Source organism: Solanum lycopersicum, chromosome 2 (genome assembly GCF_036512215.1).
Source record: "Solanum lycopersicum chromosome 2, SLM_r2.1".
Lineage (NCBI taxonomy): Eukaryota > Viridiplantae > Streptophyta > Magnoliopsida > Solanales > Solanaceae > Solanum > Solanum lycopersicum.
In genome coordinates, this window is record NC_090801.1 from 25,798,242 (window position 1) to 25,807,182 (window position 8,941).

At 32.7% G+C, this 8,941-nt stretch overlaps 1 long non-coding RNA gene across 1 annotated transcript; it reads left to right on the plus strand.

Moving 5' to 3' along the window:
* Positions 1-2,263: 2,263 nt before the first annotated feature.
* LOC138342276 (uncharacterized) lies at positions 2,264-2,961 on the plus strand. The gene is made up of 2 exons (XR_011215129.1): positions 2,264-2,356; positions 2,476-2,961. It is a non-coding gene; the product is annotated as an uncharacterized lncRNA (long non-coding RNA).
* The last annotated feature ends 5,980 nt before the right edge of the window (positions 2,962-8,941 follow it).

Sequence of the window (8,941 nt, forward strand, 5' to 3'; positions counted from 1 at the left end):
TGAGAAAAATATTATTGTGTCACATTTGTGAATATTTTCTCAACATATACAAAAGGTTTTGTTTGAGAAATAAAAAGATGAAGTTTTGATAATATAATTTATAAATTCACATGTTACAAATGATAACTTTATGAAAAATTTATTCCTATATTAGGAAATATATGAAAGTGTAGAGGTTTCTTGCTTAGGTTATGAATGTTATTCCTCTATAATGAATCATTTGAAAGTGTAGGGTTTATTGCGAATGTTGTGCTAAATAATCCTAAAGAAAAGTATAAAGAAAAATATGATCTAAGTTTTTAATTGTATATTAATAAATGTTGCATTTACATAACTGTGATAGTTAATTGTTATTTGATTGAATATTATTTTAGAGTTTGAAAAATAAACTAAAATATTGTTGAGCTTTTAAAAATGAAAATACTTTCAATATTCTTGTTGCTGGAAATAATATTGATATTTGTGGTATCATTTTGGAAAGAAGCCACTGATGACACATGTGATATACTACAAGTCTAGTATCAAATAAATTGAATAGTTTGTCGTACCAGCGGACTACAATGTATGATGTAAAGTGAATTTTAAAAATTCACTAGTGGTTATCTGTTTCTCCTCGGAGGAGGAGGAGTCATAACATGAAAATAGAGTTGTATTCTAATTCAAATAAAATAAACATATTTTGTGTTTATATATTGGGATTGCCAAGCTAAAATAATTATAATGGAATATAATACTTTCATCGACAATTTGAGATATAATGTGATAAAATAATTTTTATGAGATTAAATTATATATATGTAAATTACGTGTAGTCGGAGGTGAATCTGATCAATTCACGGACTAATGACACAACGAGGGGTGTAAGACCTTTAGTCATATGAGAAAATTTAACAATGATGGTAACCCAACATATCTGATTAGAGATCTCATAAATTAGGTTCATATGGGTAATAATAACAAGTCATTAGTTGATCAAGTAAACACTATAAACTTATGTCCCTCCTATAATATGTGAATATAGAGTGATAATCTCCAAAGCAAAGTAAGACAGAGTTAGAGCTCTTAATCCTAGTCATATCCTTTATAGGTTGTGTATTGCTTTGCAAAATACACTTGATGATTATATGAGTGTGAAATGACACCGCTTCTATGAAATTGTGACAAATTTCTAGAGCACTCATGAATATTAGGACACGCACATGGCCCCTTAGCACAAAACCTCAATAGTGACAAAGATTGTGAGAGTACAGTGTGATAAAATAAGATGTTGGACTTACAAATGAATTATTGGTTCATACAAAGTTCTAAGCTTCACCAAATTATTTTGTAAGTATAATCTTGTTTTATCTAGCTCTGGTTCATAGTCTACGAATATTAAATTTGATGCATTAAATTCACATGTGAAGACCGAACGAAACTTCTTATTTCATTATATTCCTTCATAATTCTTTTGAGATATGTAGAGGCTTGTTGGAAAAATATCATGTATCTAAAAAGAATTATTTTATACTTTATTATATTTGAAAGAGATTATTATTTATGTCTTAAGTATTTCCACTCCATAAATAGCGATAAATTGTCCGTTGCCATTCTCAAATTGCCATATATCTTTTCATTATCCTAATTACTCCTCCATTAATTGTTTGATTGTGCCGTTTGCAACTCTTGAATATGGCAACTGATATTGCCATATTGTTATCCATATGAGATGATCATACGTTATCTAATCTTATGTGGAAAATTTTTAAGAGTAACATAACTTTTTCCTTGTCCTTTTAGATTCTATTGTGAAGTTTTAAGTTGTAATGGTATTCTTTTTGATCTATCCTAATAATCTTTGTAAGGAAGTCATAGTGGACCCTCTTTGGTAAGGTGTGATATAAGGTATGATATGATTTGATTATGATTAAGATATGATACCTCTTCATATACTTCTTTATTGAATTACTCTATGAGAACAAAGGCCAGCATCGAGAGAATATTCTTTAGGAATAGCTCTAGTTAATATGTAGACTAGAGTACAAAGAAATCCTTAATATTCTTTAACCATGTGCCTATATGAATTGTATCTTAATTCTGCCATTGGCACGAGTAGAAAAGACTCCGACTTTTATACCTAACTAGTATGATCTATGTCTTTATAAACTACACGTGTATACTATACGTGTATGTATTAATTTACTCTAAACTATAGAAAGGAATATTAGTACACTTATCTGTACTATAGAAGGGAATATAAGTATACTATACGTGTCTTTTCCGTAGGTAACCTTTCACTTCTTCCTTTTCCTCCTCTCCAATTCCAGCCATTTCTTTTACTTTCTTGCATGTTTTTTCATTCTTCTTCTCCAGAAAGGTAAAATTTCCCACTATTATCTTATATTTTTAGCTTATTACTTTACTTCACTATTATCTTTTTATATTCTATTGTGTCGCGTTTTGTATTAAGAATCTATGTTCGTTTTTGATTTATAGTTTCATGGGGTATATATCCATACCGGGTGAAATATCCTTAAGGACAATCTCTTTTGACACTCCTTAAGCAATGAGAAGTTCCTGCAAAAGTTCGTGGTGAAGCATAAAGTAGGTGAATTCAGTAAAAGTGTTCGTGATAAAGCATAAAATAGGTGAATTCAGTAAAAGTGTTCGTGATAAAGCATAAGGTTTGATGAATTCAGTAAAAGTGTTTGTGCTAAAGCTATTTTTTTTGTAAGAATTTACAACAAAGTTGCCATATAAAATTTTAAAGCGACAACACTTCTATTGAAATTGGATGAAATTTTGATCAATTTGCAACTTCAATTGTGTTGCCACTGGATAATCTATAGAGTAGACAAAACAAAACTTCAATTGTGATATCTATTGATTGGAAAACATGAAGGCAAAAAACAATCATGTAAGACAAACCCATGTCATAGATTCATGATATAATGTACACTTGAACAAAAGGATTATAAATTGTGTGTTACCTATAGAAGTCTTTTGTGTGGTCATATATACTGTAATAGGAGCTGCAAAATTAACTATTGCAGATTGGCAAAGTCATATGTCCAAATTACTATGGAATGTGATGTTGCTTAACTTGGCATAGGGACTCACAAATCTGAAATGAACTTTAATGACTCCAAATATACATAACAATATAGCATAACCAAACCATTGACAAACATGAAGCTTCAACAACAAGAATAGACATTAATTGCATTCTTCCTATTAAGATTTTAATTAATTGGAATGATGTCCTAAAGTTCTGTGACCTAGAAAGAGTTGATTATAATAATCAAAATATAAAGGAAAACCAAGGCAACGAAATAGTGGAATGAATTGCACTTTTTTGATGCAAAAAGGTGATTTATGAATATTACCCTCAACGAGGGTTACATGAATGTAGATTTTGACATGAGCATTATAACATTCGCATATGCAACCTTAAATCTGTAATGTTCAACAGAGACTCCACTGCCAACTGTTTCATGGTCTCGAATCAAAACATAATAGACGGAACACGATAAATTAAGACCTCAAAGGATGTAGGTGACATATTTTTGAAGTGAGAAAAATAAGAGCTTGTCCACAGAGTAACCAAAGGAACCTCCATCCATATAAAAGCCCTTCAATAGTTGGCTTGTCCACTTAATGTAATACAACTATCATAATTATAGAATAGGGCAAAAGGAAAAAAGTAAAGAAGGTTGTGGAAAATGCAGAGGTGGACTGCTGAAAAAGATCTGATCTATATGAACCTCTAATACGACAAGTACAACAAAGTCACAGACAAGGCTCAATGTCGATTAAAGACAAGAACAAGAGACTGGTTCAACAACTGATTAGAATTCGAATCTTCTAACACAAGTAGATAGATGCAAGTAAGGAAGAATAATATTATCGCTTTGTCTCTGCTCACTGCGGCTTATTTGATTCATGTGAGTACCTTGTCAATACTAGAACCCAAATTTTCGATATCGGCCTGCGTACTCTAGAGCAGATTCACTATTGCTCTTAGAGTTAAAAAAATAAAAATACATGGCAACTCTGCGCACTATCTGAACAGTAGATTCCTAGATTCCAAACTTAACAGATGGCACAAATTAGTTTTGGAAGGAAGAAAAAAATTCTTATATTGGTGAAATTTCAAAAAATCATTAAAAAATCGTGTGTTTACAGTATGGAAGTATTAGATGTATTTACCATTTTTTACGAATATATTAGAAAGAGTTGGGCTTACTTAAGTTCTGCCCCGGTCTCAATTTTGAGCTCCTTATCTCACGCGAGATAATTTATTCGGCAATTATTTGGATCTTCCATTTCCAAAGTTTGCTCTCTAGTGTTTGCTTTTGCAATTTGTTTTGCGTCCAAACATTAAGGTAGATAGATCAACAAAGATTAACTTTGACGGTAGTCGTTAAAGAGGGCCCGGGGGGGGGGGGGGGGGGAGGGCTGAATTTTAAATTCACTTAGTGAACTATCACTAGTCGATAGTCGACTCACCTCCAAGCTAGTAGAAGAATAAACAATAATAGAAAGCTACCGTAAATAATTGACACACAAAATTTTATCCTGGTTCGGATCATCAATGTGGTGCCACTGCCCTTTGGGTTTCAAAAGTGTTCCTTAAAATTTTTGAAGAGATCTTCTTGTCACAACAATTTGAAACTTTTATTGTGTCTGATATGCAAATCAGATTTCTACCATGACATTGCTCAACTTGTATACCTACGCTCAGATTTTTTCTTCTCTTTTCTTTTTTATTGTATCACTCACGTGTTTACAAAGATTTATGAAAGACAAAAGAAAACTGTTTGCTAAGCTCAAGTGAAGTTGCTTACTTCACACTACAAAACTGGGTCGATATAAATAGATGATGACTCTTGCTCTTTGTAAGGAAAAATCGAAGGGATTTATCTCAATCAAGGATTAATTTAGGGATTCCTTGATTGAGAGTGATTTAGTTTATCTATATCCATGTAGTAAATCACTTCTTTGTCTTTCCTTTTGCTAATTAGATCTTTTCCTTATATGATCAACAAACTTCTTATCTTGTGGCTTGATTGATGGCTCTTCCCTTTATTGTTGATTCGGTAGTGATTTCTGGCAAAAGTGTGAGTATTTTTTCTTCATTCTTTTATGTGCTAATTGACCATATATATGAACCATATATTACTTTCCTTCTTTTTTCCCTTAGATTTGAGGCTTCCCTTTCCAATGCTTCTCTGCAATTTAAGCAAATATGTTTTTCCTTCTTGAAGACGTTTGTGCTGATGATTTTTTTTGAATTAGTGACCTATGAAAATTGAGATCAACGCATTACATTTCTATTTTTAAAATCAACTAACTTTAAGGAGTTAACAGAGAGGACTTTTACAAGCCACTTAGCATATCATAACATAAAATAAACGAAAAGGTGAGAGAATTAAAAATTTTCATTTCAATCAAGGTTTTTTTTAATAAAATTAAGCGAAAGTCTAACATGACATTGTCTCAAACCATCTAACCATGAGAAGTAAATCTTGGGACGCATCCCATACAATAGTCTCAAAAATAAATAAAAGTCATAAAGGAGAGAGGGTGATACAATCCTCAAATACAATGAGCACTGATAAAAGCTTCACTTCTTGCTCACTAAGTACCTCTCCATAAGTGTGTGAATCTAGAGAGCCATATCCAACATTTGATGAGAATATAGGCAAGAGTATACGTTAGTACAGTGAAGCACTAAATATGATGTCAATCATAAAAAAAGTAAGCACAAGCATTAGATAATATATTATGTGAGGCATAAGCATAATACATGCATATAAACATCTTAATGAAAGAGGAATACATCCTTAAGAATCCCCTCTTATCCTTATCCAAGACTTAGATCATTCACCTCTAGTAAAACTTACATCATTGAAGACACATATAACAACACTTCACAATAGTCAGTTACATAACATAATCTCATTAATCATACTTACTTTTAAAGACATGGGGACTCGCCTTAATGCGTAGTTCATAAAGGCTAATAGCCTCCACAATATCATCATATGGTGCAGGTACTCGCCTCCATATTCTTTTATCATAGTAAGAACGTGTGGACTCCCCTCTTGTTCAAGTAGAAGGAGTAGGGTAATTGCCTCATATCCTTACATATGGAGGTCAAGGGTAACCACCTCTAGTCTCATTATTCATTAAGAATTTTAGTCTAAATTCATTTTAGGTGAGGTCCATTCAACTTAGCATCATTCATGTGACTAAACGCTTCGCAATAATACAATCATGTTTATCGATTCATTATAGGAAGTATTTCTTCCAAAACATAGCATTTACAATCAACAATGCATAGTCTAAGCTTTACCATCAATCACTAAATCTTATGATCATCATCTATCCTTAACTCTCAAGCAATTAACATCATGTTCATCATATATGCTTCAATCTAAAGAAACTCTAGTCATAAATCAATGTTCCATAGGATATTTCTAACCTGTAAAGTTTTCCTACATAACATCAAACCCACTATATCAATTCAACTCTAAAATAATAGGATATGCATGTTTAGTGATATTTTCATTCTAAATGCATGCAGTTCTATCAATTCAACCATAAACAATCATAATTCACTCAATTGGATGAATATTCATCATAACCCACAACAATGGAAAAAAACCTGAACTAGAATTGAGGAATTTCTTCATTAAATTGTGGAATTCTAGGGGACTCCACTGGAGGAAGGATACCATGGATGAAAAGCCATCATACATAAGTCAAATATGCCACAAAATTTGAAAATTTGAACGCTTGACCTTGACTTAGTTGCAGTTGTAACACTCCGAAAGTATATGACCTTAACTAGAGCATCACATATTGATATAAGGTTAGTAACACTGTATTAAAGCCTAAAATAATGTTAATAAACCATTTAGGAAGTTTTGGAGTCAAGACATCAAGAAACGTCCGTGACGTCTGGAAGCTAGTCTAACTTAACTAGTGAAATGTCCTTAGATTTTGGGAAGGATTAGAGGTGATGTATGAGGTCTAAAACTTGTAAAATAAATATAAATAGGTAGAACCTAGTATATAGAGTAAAAACATCCAGGTATGACCCCCCAAGGGTCGCCTTAGGGGTCCAACAAAGGACCCCAAACTTTGCCTGGCAAGATGCCAAAACAACAACCAAATTACTCATTGATGAAACAAGTCCGCATCGCGGACTTGGGTGACTATTGGAAAAATATAAAGTTCGCGTCGCGGGCAGGTAGAGGACTTCTCTGTCTCAAAAATAAATTGGAAAATCATGCGGGAACAGCTCCGCATCGAGGACTTGTTCCCCGCGGAAATCTAAAATTTTGATTTGAAGTTTGAATTCATTAAAGGGTCAACTTAAGTGAGGGGACTTTTGGGAATTTTATGGGGGGTCTATATATTGATTTTCAATCAGTATTGACTCACATTTACTTACTCAATTCAAATCTCAAATGAAAAACCCAAAGGCACTCAACTCTCTCTAGTTTCTCTCTCTATTCATCCTCCATTGAAGGAAGAAGAAATCTTGAAGAAGAAGACCAGTTTCTCTTGGATTTCACTTCAATTTAGTGGATTAATCTTCATTAAGGTATGAGTTCTTCACTCTTGGGATTCCTTTCTCCAATAGGTAATCTCAAAGTTTATTTCTAAATTCCTCAATTCCAAGGGTTTTTCTAGTATTATGGGTTTCTAATTAGGTATAGATTGTTGGTTAATTGATGCTAATTGATTGAATTTCTTGTTGATCATGTTCCTTTCACCAATTTCCCAAATCTTGGGTCTTTGATTGTAAATTGATGGGATTTGAAGTATGAAGTGATCATTAGACTTGTTTTATCTATTCTAATTCTTCATTGATTGCCTAGGTGAATATATTGTTGGTATTGGATCTATGTCATGAAGAAGTCAGGATGAACCCTATTCCCCTTAACCCTAGGTTATGAATTGGTGTTAATTTGATAGTGATGATGCAATTAACCTAGTAATTGTGTTAATTACTATTTATTGATGTTACTACACTTATTGTTGGATGTAATTGGTTGGTGGATGGTAAAACCATGAAGATGTCTATTGAAGAAGATTGAGTAAGTCATTGTGATCCAAACCTTTAATTTAATTATGATGACTTGTGATTAGTCTAATTAGGTGTTGGTATGATTTTGAATTGATATGTCTTGACTATGGTTTGTGAGGTGTTGGCTAAGATGTTAATGTTATAAGGATGGTGATGATTTACCAATGTGCCTTATTACGAAGTGATATATGAATGTGTTAACCTCACCTATATGAAATGTAAATAAAGGACAATACTCATGCAATTCTTATTGAGCTATGATGATGATTATGTTTATACAAGGGTTAGACCCTATGACCTACATTAAGCTATAATGACTATAAAGGTATTAAAGACATTTCAAAAGGGACTCTAGCTTAGCACCGAGTGAACTAGAGTGAGGAGTCTCCCTTCCTATATAGAGAAGGTAGGATCACTACTGTACTCTTGAGATTGGAGATCATAATGCATGTAGCATAAAAAGGATCCCAACTATATGTCCCAGATCTTGAACTATGTTTCCCCCATATGAACACTAGCTAGTGGATCCACATAGTTGCTATGTTCATAGTTTGGTACTACCTTGGCATGTAGTATTCCATCTTTCGGTGTAGGGTTTCATGACACCGAATTTCACATTAGCTCATGTGGTCTATATAGGTCAAGGAAAGATATTCCAAAAAAGGTAAAATGAACTAAAGGATTACACTCGAACTAAGATGACCTAAGGGGTTTAACTTAGTCTAGGTAGGGATATGAGACTCTACCTATACATTGCAATAGTTAGCCTTAAGGTAAGTCTTAGGAGGATTTTCTTACTTATTTATATGCTTATGGATGTAAATGATATGTATATAATGAACTTACATGTTAATGACACTA